General features: G+C 34.1%; 1 long non-coding RNA gene across 1 annotated transcript; it reads left to right on the top strand.

Annotated features, from left to right (window-relative positions):
• The first annotated feature begins 2,245 nt into the window (after positions 1-2,245).
• LOC116661192 lies at positions 2,246-9,823 on the top strand. Its single transcript, XR_004316992.1, has 3 exons — positions 2,246-2,431; positions 8,107-8,112; positions 9,778-9,823. It is a non-coding gene; the product is annotated as an uncharacterized LOC116661192 (long non-coding RNA).
• Positions 9,824-10,271: the final 448 nt, after the last annotated feature.

Genomic DNA, 10,271 nt, shown 5'->3' with positions numbered 1-10,271 from the left:
ATGTATAAGATGTATGTCTATATTTATCAATTTAAAGTTTTAAAGAGCTGGAGTTGTCTTATTCCATTATCTGATTTTTTTTATAGGTAAGAAGACTGAGGCTCAAATTGGGTCATTGACTTCAAATCAATGTTAAAAACTAGTGTGCAACTAATTTGTCATTAGATTTAAGCTCCCCTGATACATAGTTAGCGTTCTTTTCAGGGTACACTGTACATCTGACTATTCCGTACTGATGAGTAAAATACATGTATAGGTAGAGCTGAGACTAGAGCACAGTATTGAATTAGGGTTGGTAGTCTCTTGAAAAGAAACCATAAATTAGAACAGTTGCCCCTGTTGTAAGTATGTTTTGACTGAGAAGTTCTTAATATTGATATATTATTTGCCTTTATGGGAAATATTATCTTGAAAGACATCATATTACACACTTGCATTTGCCTGAAAATTTGTAGCTTGATAAATTGATAAGATAACTGGGTCATATGTTAAGATTTTGAAAAACCAACTCAAACGTAGATCCTAATAAAAGAATGTGATACATTTCCATTTAAAATCTAAGAAAGTATTTCTCAGAACACTTAAATTACCATATTCTAATACCAAGGGAAAATAAAATCTGAACTTAGAGTCTTGTTTGTATTTTAGAGGGTCTTCTGAACAGAAAGGCAGTCTTGATGCAATGCAGTAAGCCACAGAAACACTGGGGCATTGCGGGTGAAAAATCTGCAGATGTGAGCCTTCACCACAATGTTTTACAACTGTATGCTGGAGTATTGCCTGTACAGAAACATGTTTGGGTTAACAAAGTTTCCCAAGCGTAGATCACATTAAAATGTTATAAAGTCCTGATTAACTGAATTTGTAAATTTGTAGTTTCGCAACTAGCTCCAAAATTTTAAGATATTTTAATTTTTTGGTAGGATTTCTATTATGTGAAGATGTACAGAAGCTTTTCTTTTCCTTCTTCAAAATCAACTAAAAAGCAAATACCTATAAAAATACTATTATAAGCTAAAATATTTGAAATTAAATACATATCTGTATTTCATGTTATTAGTAAATTTCGATTTTTACTTTGAATTAGACACAAAAAACTGACAAATGCCATTATCAGAATATATTTTACTTTTAATTGACTATTGAAAATCAGTTCTCCTGTATGTTCTGTTTGAAGAATTTGTTTTTTCCTGTTATCATGATAAATAACTGATTGAAATAAATTTTCTTCATGCTTAAAATGACACTTAAGTCCAGTCACAATCATAAATAGAAAACAGTCTTCTTTATTTATTAAGGCAAAGCTGGTGTTTTTGCATGTACGTTTTTAATGTTTATATTGCTGTAATTTTATCTTAATGTGTATATTAATACATAGATACACATTTATCTTAATTTCCATAATAATATGGAAAAAATTATCCTAATTTATGTAATGATATAATGTATATATACATTGCATCTTTCTGTCATGTATCAATCCACTATTTTATGCTCAATTCTCACATTCTATGTTCTAACTCTCCGCATACCTACGCTCTTCCAGTCATTAATTAAAAATTATTTCCTATCTCTTACTTTACAATTGGTTTCCCCAAGGGGGATTACATTTGATCTTATCATCACCTTGACATTGTGAGAATTGTAGTATACATTTTCACATGGTTAATGAGGTAATTAACTTTCTAATAACAAAATGAAGGTTTCATAACAATTACTCTTTTAAAGTTATCAACTATGAATGTTCCTGTGTGAAAAGCCCTTTACCTATCCACAGGTGTATGTAAAATCTGTTTTCTTTAAATGGTGCCTGAAGAATTGGATAAGAAATAAACTTTTAAAGAAAGCAACAAACTTCAAAGGCAAAGCAGGGTATTGAGATGTCCACACACATTGTGAAATGCTCTAGCAGATTCCTGGTGAGCTAGTGGGATATGCAAATGCATAGGTCTGTACATTCACCCCTGGCTCTGCGTGTGCTAAGAATGAAGTAAGAAGGGCTTATGTTCTCACCACTGGCTGACCTTAAGACTCTGCACAGGTAGGAGAGGAAGGCTAAGGCAGAGATGAGCGTATAGCTCAACGGCCACACAGAGCCCCTCAGCAAAGACTGTGGGTGCTTACTGATTCCAGGCCTTTAAGGAAATAAAAATTATTTCAAAAACGAATGGCTGAACATTTCTAAAATTTACTAAATATAGTAGTCTACACAGCCAATAAGTTCAGTGAACTCCACATAGGCAAAACTCAGATTTCTTCATGAAATAGTCAAGAAACAGTCTTGACTGAAACTAGAGAGAAGCGACTCATCATATATAAGGGATGCTCAATAAGATGAACAGGTGGTTTCTCATCAGCAGTGTTGGAGACCAAAGGCAGAGAGATAACATACTCAAAGTGTTGAAAGGAATGGGCTGCCAACGAGAAAAAAGTTGTGAAATTAAGCATCTAGGTAAATGGTAAGAATCAAAATATTGTCTGCATTCAGAGTTCTTTCTGAGAATCCACTTTAAAGAAACTGGAACTGGAAATTGTGGCTGATCATTTCCTTTGCAGTGCAGAAACATTGATGCAGTCCCATTTTTTAATTTTTATTTTTGTTTCCCTTGCCTAAGTAAACATATCTCAAAATTATTAGTAAGATCAATGGAAAAGAGCACACCGCCTATGTTTACTTCTAGAAGTTGTACGGTTTCAGGTCTTACATTTAAGTTTTTGATCCATTTTTAATTTATTTTTCTTAATGGAGTGAGAAAATCCAATTTGGTTCTTTTGCATGTAGCTGTCCCGTTTTCTCAAAGTTCCCAACACCATATATTGAAGAGGCTATCCTTTCCCCATTGTATATTCTTGCCTCCTTTGTTGTAGATTTATTGCCCATGTAAGTGTGAACTTATTTCTGGGCTCTGTGTTCTGTTCCATTGATCTCTGCATCTGTTTTTGTACAAGTGCCATACCGTTTTGATAACTATAGCTTTGTGATTTAGTTTGAAATCTGGGTACATGATACCCTCAGCTTTCTTCTTTTTTCTCAAGATAGTTTTGGCTATTGAGGGTCTTTTGTTTCCATATAAATTTTTGAATTATGTGTTCTGAGTATTGCTCTTGGTAATTTCATAGATATTACATTGAATCTGTAGGTTGTCTTGTACATTATGGTCATTGAAAAATATTAATTCTTCCAGTCCATGAATATGGTGTATCTTTTCATCTGTTTCCATCATCTTCAGTTTCTTTCATCAGTAACTTACCGTTTTCCGAGTAAACATCTTTCACCTCCTTATTTACATTTATCAGGCTTTGAAAAAAATCAATCCTCCAACATATAAATAGTTAAATCACATTAATTTGGACTCTAAAGATGGATTCATATTTACTAGAAATGTGCAGATTAATTGTGTTAAAAAAATTGTTTTAACACAGTTTAAATCGTGTCTGGCAAAGTCAGGTACTTAACACTGTGTTCGTTATTTGTCAGTTCCAAGAAGTCACAAAACACGTGTATCTCCCTTGCTGACCGCTGTATCCTATGCTTGCCCTTTTCCTCGAAACAATAAATATTTGGTGAAAAATAAAGTATAATTGCTGGGCTAATTAATCTCACTTTTACATATACGGATATATATGTGTTGTATATGTGATACATAGTAAAATATATACTAAATAAAGTGTAGGTGTCTAAAATTGTGAATTGTATAACCGATTTGCAAGTTAACAACTTAGCCTGCTACAGTCTCATGGATGCTGGTAGAAAATAGGGGCATGCAGGATCAGAGATGAAGGACAGAATATTACCGACAACAGAGTGTCTGCACATGTGCCAGTTCCCCAAGCCTCAGTTCCATTCGAGTAACAGGAAGAGAGCCAGGTGACACTTAAACACACGGTGAGATTCATTCTAAGGAAGGAACCCCAAACTAGGGAACATGAATCTTTTGAATTGAGGTAAACATGCCTGCCACTTTGTTTGTAGAGAGACACTATCTGTGTCTTCCATAGCTGAGATATGTGTGTATATGTGTGAGGGTGTTTGTATATATATAATATATATATGTGAGTGTGTATATATATTATATATATATCTTTATCACTTTAAAATTTTAAAGCGCTGGAGTTGTCTTATTCCATCATATGAATTTTATATAGCTAAGAAGTGCGAGGCTCAAATTGGGTCTTTGGCTTCAATTCAAGTTTAAAAACTAGTGTGCAACTAATTTGACATTAGATTTAAGCTCCCCTGATACCTAGTTAGCATTCTTTACAGTGTACAGTGTATATCTGACTATTCCATACTGATGAGTAAAATACTTGAATAGGTACAACTGAGACTAGATCACGCTATTGAATTTGGGTTTGTAGTCTCTTGAAAAGAAACCATAAATTAGAAGAATTGCCTCTGCTGTAAGTATGTTTTGACTCAGAAGTTCTTAATATTGATATATTATTTGACTTAATGGGAAATATTATCTTGAAAGACATCATATTACACACCTGCATTTGCCTGAAAATTTGTAGCTTGTTAAATTGATAATATAACTGTGTTGTAAGATAACATTTTTAAACACCAACTCAAATATAGATCCTAATTAAGTAATGTTATACATTTCATTTTAAAGGCTAAAAGAGTATTTCTCACGACCCTTAAATTACCATATTCTAGTACCAAGCGAAAACAAAATCTGAACATAGAGTCTTGTTTGTACTTATAGGTTCTTCCAAATAGTAAGGCAGTCTTGAAGCAATGCAGTAAGCCACAGAAACACTGGGGCATTGCAGGTGAAAAATCTGAAGATATGAGCATTCAACACAAGGTATTACAAACATTTGCTAGAGTATTGCCTGTACAGAAACAATATTCAGAACACAAAGTTCAAAAATTTATGTTGAAATAAAAGACCCTCAAAAGCCAAAACTATCTTGAGAAAAATGAAGATGCTGAGGGTATCATTTACCCTGATTTCAAACTAAATCACAAAGCTATAGTTATCAAAACGGTATGGCACTTGTACAAAAACAGATGCAGAGATCAATGGAACAGAATACAGAGCCCAGAAATAAGTTCACACTTACATGGGCAATAAATCTACAACAAAGGAGGCAAGAATATACAATGGGGAAAGGATAGCCTCTTCCGTATATGGTGCTGGGAACTTTGAGAAAACAGGACAGCTACATGCAAAAGAACCAAATTGGATTTTCTCACTCCATTAAGCAAAATAAATTAAAAATGGATCAAAAACTTAAATGTGAGAACTGAAAAAATACAGCTTTTAGAAGTAAACATAGGAGGTGTGCTCTTTTCCATTGATCTTACTAATATTTTTGAGATATGTTTACTTAGGCAAGGGAAACACAAGGAAAAATTAAAAAATGGGACTGCATCAATGTTTCTGCACTGCAAAGGAAATGATCAGCCACAATTTCCAGTTCCAGTTTCTTTAAAGTGGATTCTTAGAAAGAACCCTGTATGCAGACAATATTTTGATTCTTACCATTTACCTAGATGCTTAATTTCACAACTTTTTTCTCGTTGGCAGCCCATTCCTTTCAACACTTTGAGTATGTTATCTCTCTGCCTTTGGTCTCCAACACTGCTGATGAGAAACCACCTGTTCATCTTATTGAGCATCCCTTATATATGATGAGTCGCTTCTCTCTAGTTTCAGTCAAGACTGTTTCTTGACTATTTCATGAAGAAATCTGAGTTTTGCCTATGTGGAGTTCACTGAACTTATTGGCTGTGTAGACTACTATATTTAGTAAATTTTAGAAATGTTCAGCCATTCGTTTTTGAAATAATTTTTATTTCCTTAAAGGCCTGGAATCAGTAAGCACCCACAGTCTTTGCTGAGGGGCTCTGTGTGGCCGTTGAGCTATACGCTCATCTCTGCCTTAGCCTTCCTCTCCTACCTGTGCAGAGTCTTAAGGTCAGCCAGTGGTGAGAACATAAGCCCTTCTTACTTCATTCTTAGCACACGCAGAGCCAGGGGTGAATGTACAGACCTATGCATTTGCATATCCCACTAGCTCACCAGGAATCTGCTAGAGCATTTCACAATGTGTGTGGACATCTCAATACCCTGCTTTGCCTTTGAAGTTTGTTGCTTTCTTTAAAAGTTTATTTCTTATCCAATTCTTCAGGCACCATTTAAAGAAAACAGATTTTACATACACCTGTGGATAGGTAAAGGGCTTTTCACACAGGAACATTCATAGTTGATAACTTTAAAAGAGTAATTGTTATGAAACCTTCATTTTGTTATTAGAAAGTTAATTACCTCATTAACCATGTGAAAATGTATACTACAATTCTCACAATGTCAAGGTGATGATAAGATCAAATGTAATCCCCCTTGGGGAAACCAATTGTAAAGTAAGAGATAGGAAATAATTTTTAATTAATGACTGGAAGAGCGTAGGTATGCGGAGAGTTAGAACATAGAATGTGAGAATTGAGCATAAAATAGTGGATTGATACATGACAGAAAGATGCAATGTATATATACATTATATCATTACATAAATTAGGATAATTTTTTCCATATTATTATGGAAATTAAGATAAATGTGTATCTATGTATTAATATACACATTAAGATAAAATTACAGCAATATAAACATTAAAAACGTACATGCAAAAACACCAGCTTTGCCTTAATAAATAAAGAAGACTGTTTTCTATTTATGATTGTGACTGGACTTAAGTGTCATTTTAAGCATGAAGAAAATTTATTTCAATCAGTTATTTATCATGATAACAGGAAAAAACAAATTCTTCAAACAGAACATACAGGAGAACTGATTTTCAATAGTCAATTAAAAGTAAAATATATTCTGATAATGGCATTTGTCAGTTTTTTGTGTCTAATTCAAAGTAAAAATCGAAATTTACTAATAACATGAAATACAGATATGTATTTAATTTCAAATATTTTAGCTTATAATAGTATTTTTATAGGTATTTGCTTTTTAGTTGATTTTGAAGAAGGAAAAGAAAAGCTTCTGTACATCTTCACATAATAGAAATCCTACCAAAAAATTAAAATATCTTAAAATTTTGGAGCTAGTTGCGAAACTACAAATTTACAAATTCAGTTAATCAGGACTTTATAACATTTTAATGTGATCTACGCTTGGGAAACTTTGTTAACCCAAACATGTTTCTGTACAGGCAATACTCCAGCATACAGTTGTAAAACATTGTGGTGAAGGCTCACATCTGCAGATTTTTCACCCGCAATGCCCCAGTGTTTCTGTGGCTTACTGCATTGCATCAAGACTGCCTTTCTGTTCAGAAGACCCTCTAAAATACAAACAAGACTCTAAGTTCAGATTTTATTTTCCCTTGGTATTAGAATATGGTAATTTAAGTGTTCTGAGAAATACTTTCTTAGATTTTAAATGGAAATGTATCACATTCTTTTATTAGGATCTACGTTTGAGTTGGTTTTTCAAAATCTTAACATATGACCCAGTTATCTTATCAATTTATCAAGCTACAAATTTTCAGGCAAATGCAAGTGTGTAATATGATGTCTTTCAAGATAATATTTCCCATAAAGGCAAATAATATATCAATATTAAGAACTTCTCAGTCAAAACATACTTACAACAGGGGCAACTGTTCTAATTTATGGTTTCTTTTCAAGAGACTACCAACCCTAATTCAATACTGTGCTCTAGTCTCAGCTCTACCTATACATGTATTTTACTCATCAGTACGGAATAGTCAGATGTACAGTGTACCCTGAAAAGAACGCTAACTATGTATCAGGGGAGCTTAAATCTAATGACAAATTAGTTGCACACTAGTTTTTAACATTGATTTGAAGTCAATGACCCAATTTGAGCCTCAGTCTTCTTACCTATAAAAAAAATCAGATAATGGAATAAGACAACTCCAGCTCTTTAAAACTTTAAATTGATAAATATAGACATACATCTTATACATATAATATATACACACACACACATATATATATTATATATATATACACAGACACACACACACACATATATCAGCTATGGTAGACACAGATAGTGTCTCTCTACAAACAAAGTGTCAGTCATGTTTACCTCCTTTTCAAAAGATTCTTGTTCCCCAAGTTTGGGGTTCCTATCTTAGCATGTATCTTCACTGTGTGTTTAAGCGTCACCTGGCTCTCTCCCTGTTACTCGAAGGGAACTGAGGCTTGGGGAACTGGCACATGTGCAGACACTCTGTTGTCGGTAGTATTCTGTCCTTCATCTCTGATCCTGCATGCCCCTATTTTCTACCAGCGCCCTTGAGACTGTAGCAGGCTAAGTTTTTAATTTGCAAATGGGGTAAACGCTTCACAATTTTTGACACCTACACTTTATTTAGCATATATTTTACTATGTATAACATGTATACAACACATACATAACTGTATATGTAAAAGTGAGATTAATTAGCACAGCAGTTATACTTTTTTTTCACCAAATATTTACTGTCTCTAGGATAAGGGCAAGCTCAGGATTCAGTAGTCAGCAAGGGAGACACACGTGGTTCGTGACTTCATGGAACTGACAAATAACGAACACAGTGTTAAGTACCTGACGTTGCCAGACAGGATTTAATTTGTGTTAAAACAATTTTTTAACACAATTTCTCCACACATTTCTAGTAAATTTGAATCCATCTTTAGAGTCCAAATTAAAGTGTTTTAACTATTTATAAGTGGGAGGATTTATATCCTCAAAGCCTCATAAATGTAAATACGGAGGTGAAAGTACTCTACTTGGAAAACGGTAAGTTACTGATGAAAGAAACTGAAGATGATGGAAACAGATGAAAAGATACACCATATTCATGGACTGGAAGAATTAATATTTTTAAATGACCATAATATGGAAGACATCCTACAGATTTAATGTAATATGTATCGAATTACCAAGAGTAATATTCAGAACAAATAATTCTAAAATTTATATGGAAACATAAGCCCCTCAATAGCCAAAACAATCTTGAGAAAGAAGAAGAAACCTGAGGGTACCATGCACCCTGATTTCAAACTAAATCACAAAGCTATAGTTATCAAAACAGTATGGCACTTGTACAAAAACAGATGCAGAGATCAATGGAACAGAACACAGAGCCCAGAAATAAGTTCACACTTACATGGGCAATAAATCTACAACAAAGGAGGCAAGAATATACAATGGGGAAAGGATAGCCTCTTCAATATATGGTGTTGGGAACTTTGAGAAAACGGGACAGCTACATGCAAAAGAACCAAATTGGATTTTCTCACTCCATTAAGAAAAATAAATTAAAAATGGATCAAAAACTTAAATGTAAGACCTGAAACCGTACAACTTCTAGAAGTAAACATAGGCGGTGTGCTCTTTTCCATTGATCTTACTAATAATTTTGAGATATGTTTACTTAGGCAAGGGAAACAAAAATAAAAATTAAAAAATGGGACTGCATCAATGTTTCTGCACTGCAAAGGAAATGATCAGCCACAATTTCCAGTTCCAGTTTCTTTAAAGTGGATTCTCAGAAAGAACTCTGAATGCAGACAATATTTTGATTCTTACCATTTACCTAGATACTTAATTTGGCAAATGTTTTCTCATTTGCAGCCCATTCTTTTCAGCACTTTGAGTATGTTATCTCTCTGCCTTTGGTCTCCAACACTGCTAATGAGAAACCACCTGTTCATCTTATTGAGCATCCCTTATATATGATGAGTCACTTCCTTCTAGTTTCAGCCCAGACTGTTTCTTGAATATTTCATGCAGAATCCTGAGTTTTGCCTATGTGGAGTTCACTGAACTTATTGGATGTGTAGACTAAGAAATTTTAGTAAATATGAGAATTGTTCAGCCATTCGTTTTTGAAATAATTTTTATTTCCTTAAAGGCCTGGAATCAGTAAGCACCCACAGTCTTTGCTGAGGGGCTCTGTGTGGCCGTTGAGGCATGCCGTCATCTCTGCCTTTCCCTTCCTCTCCTACCTGTGCAGAGTCTTAAGGTCAGCCAGTGGTGAGAACATAAGCGCTTCTTACATCATTCTTAGCACAAGCAGAGCCAGGGGTGAATGCACAGACCTATGCATTTGCATATCCCACTAGCTCCCCAGGAATCAGCTGGAGCTTTTCAGACTGTTTGTGGACATTTCAATACCTTGCTTTTCCTTTGAAGTTTGTTGCTTCACTTAAAAGTTAATTTTTTTATCCAATGCTTCAGGCACCATCTAAAGAATGTAATTTCGGACATACAACCGTGGATAGGTAAAGGGCTTT

This window comes from Camelus ferus, chromosome 33, assembly GCF_009834535.1.
Source record: "Camelus ferus isolate YT-003-E chromosome 33, BCGSAC_Cfer_1.0, whole genome shotgun sequence".
Taxonomy (NCBI): domain Eukaryota; kingdom Metazoa; phylum Chordata; class Mammalia; order Artiodactyla; family Camelidae; genus Camelus; species Camelus ferus.
This window is presented reverse-complemented; position numbering and strand designations above follow the sequence as displayed.